At 42.8% G+C, this 17,213-nt stretch overlaps 1 long non-coding RNA gene across 1 annotated transcript in view; it reads right to left on the bottom strand.

The window, feature by feature from the left end:
• Positions 1-675: 675 nt before the first annotated feature.
• Positions 676-17,213, bottom strand: part of LOC109028036 (uncharacterized) — a 130,378-nt gene continuing 113,840 nt past the window's right edge. The window contains exon 5 of the long non-coding RNA XR_010134836.1: positions 676-1,956. This is a non-coding gene — a long non-coding RNA (uncharacterized lncRNA). The remainder of the gene's footprint in view (positions 1,957-17,213) is intronic.

Here is a 17,213-nt window from a genome sequence, read left to right as displayed (position 1 = left end):
GTGATGGATATCCCATTTACCCTGCTTTTATCATGACACATTGTATGTCTGTATCAAAATAGCCCCTGTACCCCACAAATATGTACAACCATGATATTGCAATAAAAAACCACAATAAAATTTAAAAGAAAACGTGGTTGTAATAGTAATAGTAATAATTCCAGAGTTGGTAGTATTTTTCATTTGGATTCCTCAGAAGCAGATTCTGAGATGAGGATAATCCATATGAAAATGGTTTAAATAGAGAGCATTCTCAGGAAAAATCATTAAGTAAATAAGAAAAGGGAGCAGGAAAGGGAAGAGGCCAAATAAGCAAGCAGAGTTGTCTCAGGGATGGGGTAGGTCTCATCTCAGAGCTGTCCCCTCAGAGGAAAAAGAATGGAAACTTTTTTTTTTTTTTTTTGAGACGGAGTCTCCCTCTACCGCCCAGGCTGGAGTGCAATAGTGAGGTCTTGGCTCACTGCAACTCCCACCTCCCAGGTTCAAGCGATTCTCCCGCCTCAGCCTCCCGAGTAGCTGGGATTACAGGTACCCACTATCATGCCCGGCTAATTTTTGTATTTTTAGTAGAGACAGGGTTTCACCATGTTGGCCAGGCTGGTCTTGAACTCCTGACCTCAGGTGATCTGCCCGCCTCGGCCTCCCAAAGTGCTGGTATTACATGCGTGAGCCACAGTGCCTGGTCCAGGAATGGAATATTTCTATTTCATACCTGTCAGTCATTGATTAAGGGCTGCTTTAGGGGATGGGGAGAGGGATAATCTCCAGGCACACAGGGCTCTATTATGATCATAGGTAATGTGGGCTCTGGCAGAGAAGGTTCAGGGTGGGAGGAAGGCATGCCCAGAGCCAGTGTGCACTGATGGCATCTGCTACAGTGATCTTGAAACTGGAGTAGCATCATGAAAAGAAGCAAAGCTGGGCAGAGGGATAGCATTAGGAGATATATCTAATGTAAATGACGAGTTTAATGGGTGCAGCACACCAACATGGCACATGTATACATATGTAACAAACCTGCACGTTGTGCACATGTACCCTAGAACTTAAAAGTATATATATATAAAAAGAAGCAAAGCTGTTACCTCGCTTTGTTTTATAACCTTACGTATACCACACATATCATTCAGCGCTGAAGAGAAACCTGAAGAGAGAAACAAGCACCATCCTGTGTCAGGAGGGCTGGGTTTTGGTCCCAATTTTGCCAGAAATGAGCAACATGACCTTGGGGAAGTCATTTAGTACCTGTGGTCCTCAGCATCCACTCAGGACCTCTGGAGCCTCAGAGGCAATGCTGAAGACACCAAGTAAACTTGTTGGTGGACTGAAATCATTTTATTATTTCAGCATGTTAGGAATTCATGCTGTGGTTAACCTCTGAGCTCCTTTCCCACTGCATCTGTAATGGTGGGCCTTCCTCCCATTTTCCATGTTTCTATTATTCTCTTAGGGGAGTTTACTTTTGTAGATGTGATTCAGCTCTGCAGAGGGAACCCATGACAGTCATGTGAGATGTGTTTAATTTTGTACAGTTTAACTGCATGTTAGTAACAGGGTTTACTAGATGACTCTGCTTTTCCAGTGATACTGAAAAGGAAAAATTATTCCTTTTTTTCTGGAAGATTTATTTTATTTTAAATGTAACTTTTTTATTTTTGGAGACAGAGTCTTTCTCTGTTGCCCGGGCTGGAGTGTAGTGGTGCGATCTCGGCTCACTGCAACCTCTGCCAACCGGGTTCAAGTAATTCTCCTGCCTCAGCCTCCTGAGTAGCTGGGATTGCAGGTGCCCGCCACAATGCCTGGCTTTTTAAATTTTTTTTTTTATTTTTAGTAGAGACAGGGTTTTGTCCTGTTGCCCAGTCTGGTCTCAAACTCCTGAACTCAGGTAATCTACTTGCCTCAGCCTCCCAAAGTGCTAGGATTACAGAAGTGATCCACCACGCCCAGCCTTTTTTCCTGGAAGATTTAAAAGAGGAAAATATATATGACTATTTTTTGTGAATATCCATGTTGTAATAAAGACATAGCAAAGATTTTTTTTTCCCAAAAATGTGTGAATAAATGACCCTTTCTTTTCCACTTAGGATGAGATTTATGCTATTAGACTTGTACTCTGGTTTTATAGTATTCTACAATTGGTTTGCAACTGGAATGAATTCTTGTCAATGTTGCCATTTGAGGCAGAGCTGGGTGTGAGGAATGTGACCCCCAAAATATGGCAGACATAGAGCTGTGTCATCCAAATCCTCCTTCAAGCAAGGGCGTGCTGCTCAGCTGTGGGAGTGTGGTCAGCAAACGGCTTTCAGCTGTCAGCTCCGACAACATTAGCCTCAGCTGCGTGAGCCGCTTCATCTGAGGTCATGCCCAGGACAGCCGGAAGCCCGTGATTGAGGGAAGTGCGGGTGTAAAGGCGCAGCCATTTTGACCTAACTGGGGAGACTCTGAAAAGATACACCTGCTCCAGATTTTTCTGCTGGGTTGGCCAAAGGCTTTGATGGGCTGACATTGTGGTTATCTTTGTTGTTTATCTTCTTCCTCAGCACAATCCTGCTTCCTTTCACATTTTTTATAGATATTGATCCCTAATAAATATCTTATAACCCAAATTTCCAGTCACTCTAACCTGAAACAGTTGATGCCAGGAGTGGTCCAAGAAAACAGGCAGTGAGTTGGTTTTGGAAATGGATTATACACCACTGGGTTGGCTGTGAGGACCCCATCACTGGTGGCAGGTAGAGCCCAGGCACCTTTGGCACAGTGGCCATTCAATTGTTAAATCTTTCACTGGAATGACTTGGGAGTGTACTAATGGGAGTGAATGCACTAGCAGGTGCAATGTATCAGGCATCCGAGACTTTGAAGGGAAAGGTAGGTATAAGGATAATGGGATTGTATGGCTATTGCTAAGTGACACTGATGTTCCACAGAAAGATGGAACAGCTTAGAGTGAAAGCGAGGTGTGAAATTCAGGTGTGAAAGCCAGACTTGGTGGATGCATGCAAAGCTCCTTCAGCCCTGCAGTGGCAGTACAGAAAAAGTTTAGGGCTAATAGTCCAAGTGGCTGAACTTCAAAAAAATATAGGCAGATCTGTGCTAAGGTCAGGGCCCAGGTTAGAAAAACCTTTAACCCCAACAGGTGGAATGGAGACATGTTGGTAGATAGCTCCAAGGATTTTAACATCTCAGTCTCTGACTTTCCTAAGCCATCAGCTGCCTTGGATTGGCATGGTGAATGCATAAGTGGAATCACCACAGTGACAGAAATGGAGTCCCCATATACTTCCAAGAGCATATAAAAGCACTCCTCGGCCAGGTGCGGTGGCTCACGCCTGTAATCCCAGCACTTTGGGAGGCCAAGGCGGGTGGATCACGAGGTCAGGAGATCGAGACCATCCTGGCTAACATGGTGAAACCCCGTCTCTACTAAAAATACAAAAAATTAGCCGGGCGTGGTGGCGGGTGCCTGTAGTCCCAGCTACTCGAGAGGCTGAGGCAGGAGAATGGCGTGAACCCAGGAGGCGGAGCTTGCAGTGAGCCGAGATCGCACCACTGCATTCCAGCCTGGGCAACAGAATGAGACTCCTGTAGTCCCAGCTACTCGGGAGACTGAGGCAGGAGAATGGTGTGAACCCAGGAGACGGAGCTTGCAGTGAGCTGAGATCGCGCCACTGCACTCCAACCTGGAAGACAGAGCGAGACTCCGTCTTAAAAAAAAAAAAAAAAAAGCAGTCCTCACCTTGCATAGTAGTGTAGGATGGTAAAAATAACTGTTCAACCTGAAACTATGCAGAAATCTTTTTTTAATGCAAATTTAAAAAATTTATTTTTAACTGACAAATAAAAATTAGATGTATCTATGGCAGTGGTCCCCAACCTTTTTGGCACCAGTGACCGATTTCATGGAAGACGATTTTTCCGTGGACCAAGGAGGGGATGGTTTTGGGATGACTCAAGTGCATTACATTTATTGTGCACTTTATTTCTATTATTATTATATTGTAATATATAATGAAATAATTATACAACTTACCATAATGTAGAATCAGCAGGAGCCCTAAGCTTGTTTTCCTGCAACTAGATGGTGCTATGTGGGGGTGATGGGAGACAGTGTCAGATCATCAGGGATTAGATTCTCATAAAGAGCACACAACCTAGATCCCTCACATGCACAATGGGGTTCATGGTCCCATGAGAATCTAATGCGGCTGTTGATCTGACAGGCAACAGAACTCCCGTGGTAATGCGAGTGATGGGGAACAGCTGTAAGTACAGATGAAGCTTTGCTTGCTCGCCTGCTGCTCACCTCCTGCTGTGCAGCCTGGTTCCTAACAGGCCATGGACTTGGGGATTCTTGATCTATGGCATACAACATGATGATTTGATATATGTATATCTTGTGGAATGTCTAAATCAAGCTACCATACCTACTATCTCACTTTGTGGTGAAAAGATTTAAAATCTACTATCTTAGCAATTTTTAAGCTATGCTACATTGGTATTGACTATAGTCACAATGTTGTACAATAGATCTCCTGAACTTTTTCCTCCTGTCCGACTAAAATTTTATTTTTTTATTTTTTTTGAGACACAGTCTCACTCTGTCGCCCAGGCTGAAGTGCACTGGCACGATCATGGCTCACTGCAGCCTCAACCTCCCAGGCTCAGGTGATCCTCCCATCTAAGCCTCTCAAGTATTATGTTGATGCAAAAGTTATTGCAGGTTTGCCCTTAAAAGTAATAACGGCAAAAACTGCAATAACTTTTGCACCAAGCCAATACCTGGGACCACAGGCACGCACCACCATGCTGGCTTATTTATTTATTTTTTGTAGAGACTGGGTCTCCCTATGTTGCCCCGGCTAGTCTCGAACTCCTGGACTCAAGCAATCCTACTGCCTCAGCCTCCCAAAGTGTTGGGATTACAGGCGTGAGCCACTGTGCTCAGCGCTGACTAAAATGTTGTACTCTTTAACCAACATCTCCCCAATCCAACCCTTATCCCCCAGACTCCAGTAACCACCACTCTACTCTTTATGAGTTTAACTCTGTTATACATTCCACATACAAGTGAAATCATGCAGAATTTGTCTTTTTTCTTTTTTTTTCTTTTTCCACGTTTGAAAGAATTTCTGTTTCTGTGCCTGGCTTATTTCACTTACGTGTCCTATAGATTCACCCATGTTGTCATAAATGACAGGATTTCCTTCTCTTTCACAATGGACTGCTGTAGAGTATTCCATTCTGTGTATACACCACAGCGTCTTTATTCATTTGTTGAATGGTTACAGATTGATTCCATATCTTGTGTATCGTGAATAGTGCAAAGCAATCTTAATACTCAGTGGGAAGAATTATGATTATTCTGCAACTTTTAAAAAGTTTTGTCAAAATATTAAAAACTGTCAGTTATGAAAGAAGAAATGAAAAATCATACTAAAACTAATATTTGCTTAGTATATATATATTTTTTTTTCTTTTTTGAGATGGAGTCTTACCCTGTCACCAAGGCTGGAGTGCAGTGGGATGATCTCAGCTCACTGCAACTTCCGCCTCCCGGGTTCAAGTGATTCTCCTGTCTCAGCCTCCCAAGTATCAGGGATTACAGATGCCCGCCATCATGCCTCACTAATTTTTGTATTTTTAGTAGAGATGGATTTTCACCATGTTGGCCAGGCTGGTCTCGAACTCCTGACCTCAAGTGATCCGCTCACCTTGGCCTCCCAAATTGCTGGGATTTCAGGCGCGAGCCACCGTGCCTGGCCTACTCTTATTAATTGTTTAAAAAAATCATAATAGGGAGGGCATTAAACAGAGACAGGCCAGTATTTTAGCTTCTAGGTAAACAGAGCCCAATATAAAACAATAAAACAAAACTAACACCAACTGACCTCTAACCAGGGCCTTCCCACACTAAACCAATCAGGTACATTTTCATTGTCTTCCCTCCTTGTAAAAGCTCACAACTCATGCTGCTGCAGCCAAGCACTCCCAATCTCTTTTGATTCTGAGTGCTACCTAAATCATGAATTGTTCTTTGTTTAAAATAAACTCTATTACTTTTATTTTGTCTAAAGGTGTTATTTTTAACAGATTTGGTGTCAGAAATGGGATCCAAGGCATTCTATGGCAGCCCCGGGAACACAGAGCTACCAGGGTAGGTACCCACAGACCACACTGTGCTCACTGTTCTCTTGTTTGTAACTGGAGGCCGTGATTAATTCCCTCTCAGACTGAGCTTCATGAATTATATTTTGAGCTCTCCAGACTTCATTTGAGCAAACAGGGTCCAGGATCAAATTGGATTTGATGATTAACCAGATCAGATCCAGATACAGGCCTTGGCTAGGTACCTGTTGACAATAGGTTCATCTGAATCAAATGAGTCTGGCACTCTATCTTCCGGAACTCCAGCAAATTTTATATATAAGAATTATAGACTCAGGACTTGCACATTTTTAGAAAAATGGGTTAATCTTACAAAGATAACTTAGAATTAGAGTGGTCACTATGGGGAACTTTCAACCTAAATAAAATCGTTCGCCTGTGAGGCACATTAGAAAAGGAAGAATCCAAAATGCAACGGGATGCATTTTTTAATTGGTACAAAGAAACATCTAGAAGATAAAATGAATTAAAAATTGCCTCCCTAAAAAATTCCTTACAGGAGGCAAAGGAAAATCTTAAGCAACAAACTCAGGACATTAAAAAAAAAGGACTGTACCTTGACTGAATTAACTCTGACTGCTCCTTCTCTTTATCTGTCCTTACCTCAATGTTCTGAGTTCTCTAACCCTTTTGCCCAGCTACCCTTTCACCCTGAAGACAATGAAAAAAGGGAAGTTAGGCAAATGCTTGCAAAATGAGACCCTCTGATCAGGCAGGCATGCCTGCCATAATCACCTTTACTCCATGGTCTAAAATTGAGCTTAGGGCCATTGTAAATGACTTCCCTAGCCCCAAGAAAACCTCCTGGAAATGTACTAAGGAATTGAGAAACCTTGTTGGAGCATTTGATCCAGTACTCCCTGATTTTTACCAATTTATTCATATGCTATTGGGACCTGGTGATGCTTGAAGATGGATAGCAGGAGTGGAATGGGACCAACCTGGGGAGGATGTGAAAGACCCTCCAAAACCTCCTGAAAAGAAAGGCAGAAAGAAGCTGGAAGAATTGCCAAGACCTTTCAAATTCAGTTCCTAAGATTTTTCCACAAAAAGTTGATTGGTCCATCATACAATCTTATAGACAAAAAAAGATGAACCAATTTCAAATTACAGAGCCCATTTAGAAACACTATTTATAAAACATGCTGGACTTGAAATACCATAAGGGGCGCTTCCTGCAGAGACTGAAATGGCATTAGCTTCTGTATTTGTAAACGGACTTCATCCTAAATTTAGTGATTTAATTAGAAAACATACACCAGGATGGAAAGTTATAGATATGATTGAATTGGTGGCCCTAGTTGAAAATTCTGAGAGGATTCTAAAGCAAGAGAAAAATCAAAAGACAAATAAAGGGCAACACAGAGAGACCCCATCTCTACAAAAATAAATGAAAAAATTAGCCAGGCATTGTGACATGTGCCTGTAGTCCCAGCTACTCAGGAGACTGAGGTGGGAGGATCACTTCAGTCCAGGAGGTTGAGGCTGCAATGGGCCATGATTGTGCCACTGCACTCCAAGCTGGGCGATAGAGCAAGACCTTGCCTCAGAAACAACAACAACAACAACAACAGAGGCAAATAGGCTCATGTCTTTATGTTACCAAAATGCCAGGGGTTTGGTTTAGGTCTTGCTGCTCGCTGCACAGAAAGCCAATCACTGAGAGAGTGAGTATTGCCAGAGAAGAAGGCCTTCATCAGGTGCCACAGCCAAGAAGATGGGAGATTAGTCTCAAATCCATCTCCCTGACCAAATAAAATTGGAAGTTTATATAGCAGGGAAGCAACATAGCCATGTGTGGAAAAACAGGAATTTAGAAAGGGTAAGGAGGAGGAGTTGGTCAATAGGAAGCAGGTGGTCAGTTAAGCCAGCAGTCCCCAACCTTTTTGGCACCAAGGACCAGTTTTGTGGAAGACAATTCTTCCACACGTGGCGGTAGGGGTGTGAGATGGGGGATAGTTTCGGGATGAAGCTGTTCCACCTCAGATGATTAGGCATTAGTCGGATTCCCATAACAAGTGCACAATCTGGATCCCTTGCATGCACAACAGCGTTCCTGATCCTGTGAGAATCTAATGGTGTTGCTGATGCAGCTCAGTTGGTAATGCTCACTCACCCTCCACTCACTCCCTGCTGTGCAGCCCAGTTCTTAACAGGCCATGGATCCCAGTCCATGGTCTGGGGATTGGGGACCCCTTAGTAGGCAATCATGATGAGCAAAGGATCTGGCATTTCATTGTCCAGATGTGGTAATCTGGTAAGTTTCAGCTCCTTAATACTATTGGGGAGGCCTGATGTTTGATTTCCTGAAAAAAGAACTCAGATAAGACAAATGAAACTTTCTCAAGTTTCAAGACTGGAGGGTCAATTTCTTTTTCTTTTTCTTTCTTTCTTTTTTCTTTCTTTTTTTTTTTTTTTTTTGAGACAGAGTCTCACTCTGTTGCCCAGGCTGGAGTGCAGTGGCATGATCTTGGCTCACTGCAACCTCCACCTCCCAGATTCAAGCGATTCTCTTGCCTCAGCCACCCGAGAAGCTGGGATTACAGGTGCACGCCACCATGCCCAGCTAATTTTTGTGTGTGTGTGTGTGTGTGTGTGTGTGTGTGTGTTTTTAGTAGAGATAGGGTTTTGCCATGTTGGCCAGGCTGGTCTCAAACTCCTGGCCTCAAGTGATCCACTCACCTTGGCCTCCCACAGTGCTGAGATTACAAGCATGAGCCACCATGCCTGGCCTGCGAGGGTTAATTTCTATGTTTATTCAAAAGAAACTATAAACATCAGTTATATGGGATGATTGGGGTGGTTTAAGTAATAGTCACAGCAACTACAATAAAGGCAGACATCTCGAGGCACAAGTTTCTTTAGTTTGGACCTCTTAGTATTGATTTCAAATACATGAATATACTGGAGGAGGACCAAAGAAACTTCTGCCTCAAGATGTCCTTCTTTATTGTAAACAGCCAGGCCACTGGAATCAAAATTGTCCAGTCTTTTTTTTTTTTTTTGAGACAGAGTATCACTCTGTCACCCAGGCTGGAGTGCAGTGGTGCAATCTTAGCTCACTGCAATCTCCACCACCTGGGTTCAAGTGATTCTCCTGCCTCAGCCTCCTGAGTAGCTGGGACTGCAGGCACACACCACCATGCCCGTCTAATTTTTGTATTTTTAGTAGAGACGGGGTTTCTCCATGTTGGCCATGGTGGTCTCGAACTCCTGACCTCAGGTGATCCACCCGCCTCGGCCTCCCGAAGTGCTGGGATTACAGGCATGAGCCACCATGCCTGGCCAAAATCATCCAGTCTCGCACTAGGCATGTGAGGAACCCATTTCTTTTGACCCAGACATTTTCCCCTCCAGATGAAGCCCCTGAGGGTTTGACTCCTGGAATAATAACACTAATGAGGCTCCCAGGGTTTTTTTCCATAATACCTTTAAATGAACAAAGGGAAACTAAAATTAAGATTAATGGGAAACAGGCAGGGTGATTCATGCCTGTAATCCCAGCTATTTGGGAAGCTGAGGTGGGAAGATCACTCAAACCCAGGAGTTCGAGGCTGCAGTAAGCTATGATTGCATCACTGCACTTGAGCCTGGGTGACAGAGGGAGACCCTGTCTCAAAAGGAAAAAAAAAAAAAATAGATAAAGTGGCTCCCGTATTTACCAAAACTGTATAAGACTTCCCATTACTCCTTTTTTTTTTTTTTTTTTTTTTTAAGAGGCAGGGTCTCACACTGTCACCCAGGCTGGAGTGTAGTGGCGTGATCACAGCTCACTGCAATCTTGACCTCCTGGGCTCAAGGGATCCTCCCACCTCAGCCTCTCGAGTAGCTAGGACTACAGGTGCATGCCACTGTGCCTGGATAATTTTTTAAAAACTTTTTTGTAGAGATGGAGTCCTGCTAGATTGCCCAGGATGATCTCAAACTCCTGGCCTCAAGTGATCTTCCCTTCCCTGGCCTCTCCAAGTGTAATGATTACAGGTATGAGCCACTGTGCCCAGCCACGTTATGTACTTCTTTAATTTTTTTATTTTCATTTTTTTTGAGATGCAGTCTCTCTCTGTTGCCCAGGCTGGAGTGCGGTGGCACAATCTCGGCTCACTGCAACCTCTGCCTCCCAGGTTCAAGCGATTATCCTGCTTAAACCTCTGAGTAGCTGGGACTACAGGCATGTGCCACCATACCAGCTAATTTTTGTATGTTTAGTAGAGACGGGGTTTCACCATGTTGGCCAGGCTGGTCTCGATCTCTTGACCTCAAAGTGATCCACCTGCTTTGGCCTCCCAAAGTGCTGGGATTACAGGCGTGAGCCACCACGCCTGGCCCACCTTATATACTTTAAAACCCCACCTTCGTAAATCAACAACTCCCTTGCAGTAAAAAGAATAGTTTCATGGTGGAGGTTTCAAATCAAGTCCAAATGTCTCCATGTCTGAACCTGTTCAAATGATACTTGGACCATTTTCAGAGAAACATGCCTTTTTACTTTGTGATGCTGCCCCAGTGAATCTATGGGGACAAGACTTGCTAAGAATGTACAGAAAATTACCTTCAGAAGGAGAGATACTCTTATAATTTCCTAACTCTCCTGAACCTGAACTGCTCTGTTACATACGGGTAGAAGCTGATAACACTGAAACTCAAATCTATAAAAACCTGTTCTTTCTGAAGAACCTAGATATTTGTGGGCTTAAATGACATAGGAAATATTTAAAGTGCTGAACCCACAAAAATCAAAACAGGAAAAAAACCAAATAAATCATTCTAAGCTGCTACCTAATTTACCTCAATACCCACTAAAACCAGATGTATTCAGGGGCTGTCACCAGTTGTAGAGGAATTAATTATACAAGGACTTCTAATGTTTTACACTGGTCCTTGTAACGCCCCAGTCTACCACTTTAAAAACCCAGTGGACAAGGTTGGAGATTTGTTCAAGACCTACATGCAGTAAATTAGATTGTAATACTGAGGTTACCAGTAGTTCCAAATTCGAATACCTTGTTGTATAAGGTACCCCCAAATTTAAAATGGTTCACAGGGATGAAACACAGTATTCCAGCTGATAAAGAGAGTCACTACTTATTTGCTTTTACTTGGAAAAAAATCAACAATATAATTGGACTGTAATGCCAAAGGGATTTACCAAGGCCCATCTTATTTTTCTCAGACTGCATCACGATTTGCCAAATTTGCAATTTCCTAGGAATTCTGCTCTTATTCAATATGTTGATAACCTACTGCTATGTTCTTTCTCATACTAAGGCAGAGTCAGAAATAGATTCAACTTACTTCTCTTTTTTTTTTTTTGTGATGGAGACTTGCTCTGTTGCCCAGGCTGGGGTGCGATGGTATGATCTTGGTTCACTGCAACCTCCACCTCCCAAGCTCAAGCGATTCTCATGCCTCAGCCTCCCAAGTAGCTGGGACTACAGGTGCATGCCATCACACCCAGCTAATTTTTTGTAGTTTTAGTAGAAATGGGGTTTCACCACATTGGCCAGGCTGATTTCAAACTCCTGACCTCTAGTGATCCACCTGCCTCGGCCTCCCAAATTGCTGGGATTACAGGCATGAGCTATGGCCCCTGGTCCCCAATCTACTTCTTTTTATTATTATTATTTTTGTGTGTGTGTGTGTGTTTTTTTTTAGACGGAGTCTCGCTCTGTCGCCCAGGCTGGAGTGCAGTGGCGCGACCTCAGCTCACTGCAAGCTCCGCCTCCCAGGTTCACGCTATTCTCCTGCCTCAGCCTCCTGAGCAGCTGGGACCACAGGCGCCCGCCACCATGCCTGACTAATTTTTTTGTATTTTTAGTACAGACGGGGTTTCACCATGTTAGCCAGGATGGTCTCGATCTCCTGACCTCGTGATCCACCCACCTCGGCCTTCCAAATTGCTGGGATTACAGGCGTGAGCCACCGCACCTGGCCTCAATCTACGTCTTACAACAATTAGCTTACAAAAGCCATAGGCTTCCATGGAAAGACTCCAATTTTCTGGAGGAAATGTCCACTGTTGCCTGCAGAAGAAACTTTCCTGTCACCTGAAAGAATGAAAAGTATTCGAAGTTTCTCTTGATCCATGTCTAAAAGACAACTAAGAGGTTCCTTTGAATTTGCAGGATATTGTAGGTCTTAGGTCCCAAATTTTTCCTTGTTGGCATCTCGCTTGTATGAACTTGCACAAAACTCTGACCCAGAGCCTTTAGCATGGGAGGATAATCATGAACAGGCTTCAGCCAACCAAAACTGGCCCTACCACAACCTCCAGCCTTAGGACTCTGAAATTATAGCAAACCTGTATCACTTTCACTTCATTCATTCATGAACATAACAACGAGGCTTTAGAAATTCTTACTTAAGAACACAGAGGAAAACATAGGCCCATCACTTAATAGGCTGCAATTAGACCCAGTAGCTAAGGTGGATCCCAATTGTTTAAAGGCAGTAGCAGAAGCATCCAGATTGGTTGAGGTCTCATCTGAGCTGACTTTAGGAAATGAATTTTATTCGCAAGCTCCACACGCTTTGGAAAGTCTATTAAATTCCAGTCAAACTCAACATTTCTCAGCAAGTAGACTAACATCTTTTGAAATTCTTCTCCTGTCTCCTTCTAATCTCATATAAAATGCTGCAATCTTGGCTGGGCATGGTGGCTCACACCTGTAATCCCAGCACTTTGGGATCCTGAGGTGGACGGATCAGTTGAGGTCAGGAGTTTGAGACCAGCCTGGCCAACATGGTGAAACCCCATCTCTACTAAAAAAAATACAAAAATTTAGCCAGACATGGTGACAGGTGCCTGTAATCCCAGCTATTTGGGAGGCTGAGGCAGCAGAACTGCTTGAATCTGGGAGGCGGAGGTTGCAGCGACCCGAGATTGCGCCACTGCACTCCAGCTTGAGCGACAGAGGCTCCATCTCAAAATAAAATAAAATAGTAAATAAATAAATAAATAAAATAATGCTGCAATCTACTTAACCCTTCTACCCTACTACCCTTACTTGACAAAGGTGAGGACCACAACTATGTAAATCTCATATCACAGCTATTGACTCCTCAACTGATTTATAAGATGCCCCATTAAACACCTTGAGATAATACATTTTGCTGATGGATTTTATGCTAAAAATGCGGAAGTAAAATACCAAGGAGGGCATGCCTGGACTACCCAGAATGAATTAACAGAAAAGGGAGCTCTTCCCCAGTTGACGTCAGCCCAACCAGCAGAGGTACATGCTCTCACTCAGGCCTGTCAAATATCTCAGGGCAAATCAGACAACATTTATACAGACAGTAGATAAGCCTTTGGGGGTAATCCATGATTTTGGCATGTTTTAGAAGCAAAGAGGCTTCCTCATTTTTAGTGGGTCCACCACCGAAAATGAGCCCCAGGCAAATGAACTTCTTTCTGCTATTTTGCTGCCCTCACAAGTTGCTATTATTAAAATTGAAGCTCACTTGTAAAACTGAACCTAAATATCAAGACAATGCCTTAGTGAACTTCCATGCTAAGGTAGCTGTCACTAAACTTGTTAGGATATGCAATTTGGTTGAACTCTGTAACATTAATTCAGATCAAATCACCTATGATAATTTGTTAAATAAAGGATTCTATGCACCTGAATTAGAAAACCAAAATTGGCACTTAAAAGGATGCAAATTTAATACCAAACGTGAACTCACTGAGGGCCCTGACAGCCACCTAGTACTCCCTAAGTCCTTAAAACTACCAGTATTAAAGGCTCTGCACTCCACAGCTCACCACAGTGTAGACAAAATGGTTCAAATTATGAAAAAGTATTGGTGGAGTAATTGTTCTAAAGTTGCAAAAATGGTTCATAACCCAAGTCTGATTTATCAGACTCATAATTCTGTGAAAACCATTAAGGTTTCAAACAGTACATTTCTACCACCTGCTGGACCATGTGAACACCTACAAAAGAACTTCATTTAGTTGCTACCCTCAATGGGCTATCAGTATGTTCCTGTAACTGTATGCCTGTTCTCAGGGTGGACTGAGGCCTTGCCATGCAGGAAGGCTGATGCCACAACAGTAGCAAAAAAAAAAAAACACAAAAAAATACAAAAAACAGAGCATATGTTTCCTTTATGGGATATCCCTAGAAAGATTTCCAGTGATAGAGGAACTCATTTTACTGGACAAATTTATTATTATTATTATTATTATTATTGTTATTGTTATTTTTGAGGCAGAGTCTTGCTCTGTTATCCAGGCTGGGGTGCAGTGGCATGGTCTCGGCTCACTGCAGACTTCGCCTCCTGTGTTCAAGTGATTCTCCTGCCTCAGGCTCCCAAGTAGCTGGGATTACAGGCATGTACCACCATCTGGCTAATTTTTGTATTTTTAGTAGAGACAGTTTCACCATGTTGGCCAGGCTGATCTCAAACTCCTGACCTCAGGTGATCCGCCTGCCTTAGCCTCCCAAAGTGCTGGAATTACAGGCATGAGCCACCACGCCTGGCCTACTGGACAAATTATTAAACCATTTTTTTTAAAGGTTTACAAACAAAATAGCATGACCATTGTCCTTATCCCTAGTCTTCTGGAAAGGTTGAATAGGCAAATGGCAACCTAAAACTAAAATTGGCCAAAATGATGGAATCTTCTGGATTGCCTGGCCAAAAGTTTGAACACTGGGCTTAATGGCAATTATATCTACCCATGCTGGAAAGCACAAGATGACATCTCATGAAATAGTACTGAAAGACCTATGCCCTTAATAATAGAGCTTCATGTACCTCCCATATTTGTAACCTGTGGTATGACTCAATATTGCCAGACCTTGATAAATTATGCTGAAGCATACAATAAGTTCTCACAACATCATTGATCAGCTCTTGGAAACTGTGATTTTAAGCAAAACAATGTATAATAAAACAAATTTAATTTTTTTCATCAACGTTAAAATGAAACAACATTGAATGAAATACATTATTCAAGGAACACTGTTTTGCTTAAAATCATTGTTTCCATAAAACTATCAACGACAACATCAATTGAGGACTTACTGTATTTCTAACTGGTAATAGTAGCTTTCTGTGACCCACTGATTGATTATCAGAATCCTCATGGTCTAGAACTTGGAAACTGGGTCTTTTGGAATTTATATCAAAGAAAGTCTGCCCTTGAGTCTCACTGGAAGGGACCACACCAACTTCTCACCACTTACACTACAGTAAAGCCTTGAGTTTTGGACCAATGTTTCTCAACTCAAGAGGGCCCTTCCAGACTCTCAGAACTGACCACCAGTTAAGGATCTCAAGGTAAAGTTGGCCAGGAACATCTCTCCCCAAAGCAGATGGCATCTTGAATGTAGACAGCTTTCCCAAGATCAGAGATCAAGAACCTCCTCTTCCTGGGCCGGGCGCAGTGGCTCACGCCTGTAATCCCAGCACTTTGGGAGGCCGAGGAGGGCAGATCACGAGGTCAGAAGATCAGGACCATCCTGGCTAACACGGTGAAACCCCATCTCTACTAAAAATACAAAAAATTAGTCAGGCATAGTGGCGGGTGCCTGTAGTCCCAGCTACTCAGGAGGCTGAGGCAGGTGAGTGGTGTGAATCTGGGAGGTGGAGCTTGCAGTGAGCCGAGATAGTGCCACTGCACTCCAGCCTGGGTGACAGAGCAAGACTCCATCTCAAAAAAAAAAAAAAAAAAGTACCTCCTCTTCCTATCATGGAACCCCTGTTCTTTTTATCTCCTGTTTCTTACTCTTCCTTTCTGTGTACGGCATGATAATGCCATAATTAGAATCTCACAATCTATAGCTTCTGCAGAAAATTTAGCTAAATTCTGGATTTTCCATGCTAAGTCAAAATACTTGCATGGCTTTTTAGAGACCCATTGGTATATCTTGTGACTCAATTTGCCAGAATCTCAAATGCAACAATCTGTTTAGATTATACCGTTGGTCCCTTTATAGAGTTAAACTTCTAGACCCCTTTATTCTTACTTCTTGTTTAACCCAACCATGGAATAGGATGGCCAGGTCTGCTGACCATATTGCAAGGAGGCTATGCACAAAAAAGGAGAACATTAACAGAGCTATTTACAAGAAAGCCTACATACTACATAGGTATTTTGGTAGCCTTCTAGGACGTAATAACTCAGTATCAGTCTCTTGGTTAGAAACTGCTGATGCCAACTAATTACTCCATAACTGAAGTCTCCCAAGGAGGAGGCTTGTTCACCCTAGGTACATCCTTCCTACCACTGCTCTCCGCCACCCCACAACCACACTTTCAGGAATGTCCTAGGTACATCTTTATAAGCAGAGAATTTAACTGTCAGCCATATGCTTGGACCACCCCATACCTTGACAGATGGAGAATGAAAGACCAATGGGGACTAGGGATTTTAATGGTGCCATTGTCACTACATAACCAGTCAGAAGCTAAACATTAGTACACCCCTCTAAACCTGCATCATAGATTAAAAAGAAACTGACCAGCAGATGACAACCCTGCCAAGGGGGCATCATATGTTAGGTCCATTTTTCCATGGCTTGGGATGACTACAAATGAAATAAAGGTCAAAAATTTTTCTTTGACATTAGTTACTGTTGCGGGTTCTACAGCTAAGGCTATAGCTATCCAAAAATCTCTAAATTCCCTTACTCGAGTAGTTTTAGATAATAGGCTTGCATTGGACTATTGGCTGAACAAGGAAGAGTCTATGCAATATGCTCATTTTATCCTGTTCCTCCTGTTGTGCCTGGATAAATACCTCTTGTATTAGAAACTCAATCACAAGAAATTAACAAACAGGCCACCTGGTTAAAACAAGTTGAATCTCCCTCTGGTTCATTCCTTGATTTATTCAATTTTAGCTGGTTTGATTCATGAGGACCTTGGCTAAGGAGCATACTCTAGTCTCTTGGTATTATCCTCCTGATGGTCATCATTGTAATCACCCTGTTTGCTGTATTCTGTCAAGTCTTAAATGCATGCTCTCAGCCATCAGCGGTACATTAGATGCTCTCACCTTGATCAGAGTGACAATAATGATGTGAACAACAAAGGGA

The sequence above is a fragment of the Gorilla gorilla genome, chromosome 7 (genome assembly GCF_029281585.2).
Source record: "Gorilla gorilla gorilla isolate KB3781 chromosome 7, NHGRI_mGorGor1-v2.1_pri, whole genome shotgun sequence".
Taxonomy (NCBI): Eukaryota; Metazoa; Chordata; class Mammalia; order Primates; family Hominidae; genus Gorilla; species Gorilla gorilla.
The sequence above is the reverse complement of the archived record's forward strand: the minus strand, read 5'-3'. Positions and strand labels throughout refer to the sequence as shown.